Below are 2,500 nucleotides of genomic sequence, written 5' to 3'. Positions count from 1 at the left end.
TCAGAAGAAAACGAGGAGAGGAAGATGAAGACGAAGAACGAGAGGAAGAAAAGAAAGGATGAACAGAGGAGAAAAAAGAGAAGAAAGGAAGATAAGGGGAAGCAGGAGGACTATGAAAGAAAAAAAACATAAGACAATTTTTATTATAACAAGCTTTATTTTCTCCAATGGCGCAGTTGCTTTAGATATAAAGGAATTACAGGATAGGAGAAAACAGGATGAGAGGAAATGAAAGCAATTGAAATAAAAGGAGGAAGAGGAAGAGGGATGGTGATAAAGCTTAAGATTGAGACAAAGAGTTGGAGGGAGACAATAAACAGAGAGATAAGTAGATAATATGTAGATAGACAGGTAAACAGATGTATGGATTTTGTTAGAAAGAGAGAGAGAGAGAGAGATAGAGAGAGAGAGAGAGAGAGAGAGAGAGAGAGAGAGAGAGAGAGAGAGAGAGAGAGAGTGAGAGTGAGAAAGAAGAGGACAGAGACTAATATAAATAGAGGTGAAACGAAACCCTCTCTACCACCTCTAACCAACAGATAAAAAATAAATGGACAAATAAATAATTAAATAAAAAAACGGAGGTATCTCTCCCAACATATATATATTTTTTTCCACGTCCATTTAATTTTTTTTTTTTTTTTTTTTTATCGTTGTTCATGTGTCAACGAAGGGATGTCTTGTTTGCTAGGTTACAGCCGTTAAAAAAAGCCGTTAACGGTTTTACTGGCGATACACGTGGCTTCAAGAACCATATTTTCAAATATTTCTCCTGAGCTCGCAGTCCATTTATGTCTTATTTCCGAGCAATGGGCAATGGGCAAGTGGCGAAATAGGGTAGGTATCGCTGTGTCTTTGTCTGTAGTGCGTCTCTCTTTCTCTCAGTGCTCGAGAAATGCGATGGAGAAGGGAGAGATATAGGTATTACGTCATTAGTTATTGTTCTTCGGGAGGGAGTGATATAATTTTGGAAAATATGTTTGAATGCTAATTTAACTGAATCATTATTATTTTGTACAATCTAATTATGCGAGTTACATTATTTTTATCTCGTTATGATAAAGTTCACACTATATCAAGTGCAAATTTCAAAAACGGTACAAAAAAAAAAAAAAAAAATTCATGTATCTTTGATTTTTTGGTGTGTGTGTGTGTTTATGTGCGTCCGTGTTTGTGGGTGTGCATGTGTGTGGGTGAGTTTGTGTGTGTGTGTATGTATATGTGTGGGTGAGTTCGTGTATGTGTTTGTATGTGTGTGTGTTTATGTGTGTCTGTGTTTGTGGGTGTGCATGTGTGTGGGTGAGTTTGTGTGTGTACATGTGTGTGGGTGAGTTTGTGTATGTGTGTGTATGTGTGTGGGTGAGTTTGTGTATATGCGTTTGTGTGTGTATGCATGTATGTACGTACGTGTGTGTGTGTGTGTGTGTGTGTGTGTGTGTGTGTGTGTGTGTGTGTGTGTGTGTGTGTGTGTGTGTGCTCAAAACGAAATATCTTTTCAAAGGCATCTGTCAGATTATCCTATTCTCTCTGTCTTCGTCTACTTATGCATTTCTCATTTAAATTTATATTTCTCCCACTCGGAGATGTGTGTTTACAAACAAATTTGAGAAAATTATTTAAAAGAAAATTAGCTGATAAACCATAATTTTCCAACAGAGTAGACATGGTATGATGATATTGATTGCCAATGCTTAACCTCCCCCCCCCAAAAAAAAAAAGAAAAAAGAAAAAGAAAACGGAAAGATAGTGTGTTAGTGTGTGTGTTTGTGTTAATGTGTATGTTTGTGTTCGTGTTCACATGTGTGTTTGCGTGCGTGTGTGTGTGTGTGTGTGATAGGTAATTATTTCAAACCTTATAGTGCCCCTGGTTATTTGCACCTGTTTTTGTGAGTGCATAGTTACGTTACTCCCACAGGAAGTACCAAAAACTCGTAAGAAAATAAGAATGAATTTGTTTGTGTTGATAATGCTACTTTGTTTTGCCACAGTTCGGAAGGGTCTGTCTTAATTATGTGTTTATGTTCTTTTCATTTCTTGGTTCTGCTGAGTTTAAGGGTCTTAATCTTAATTATATATATATAGTTTTTCCGGCTAGTTTCATGTGTGTTTTTTTTTGGTTTATTTGTTTTCGAGGTTTTACAATTGTTGTTGAACCATTGGCATTAGGTGTGACATTTCTTTCACAAGTGATGTTGTTATGCTGAAGAAGGGGTGATAAGCTCTAGATTCTGAAGGAACAAACACGCAAACATTATCGTTTACTTGAAGTTACTCGTAGATAAATGAAAAACAGATAAATACAGAAAGCACAAGGTTGCGTTTAGATTTCAGTAAATATAGTGTGTAGTGTTTTGCAGATGAGCTGGGAACAAGAGAGTATATATATATATATATATATATATATATATATATATATATATATATATATATATATATATATACACCCTCTTCAGGAAAGCCTCTAACAATCATATCACAGTCATCAATTCCACAATAGCGTCAA

Source organism: Penaeus chinensis, chromosome 28 (genome assembly GCF_019202785.1).
Source record: "Penaeus chinensis breed Huanghai No. 1 chromosome 28, ASM1920278v2, whole genome shotgun sequence".
Lineage (NCBI taxonomy): Eukaryota > Metazoa > Arthropoda > Malacostraca > Decapoda > Penaeidae > Penaeus > Penaeus chinensis.
This window is presented reverse-complemented; position numbering follows the sequence as displayed.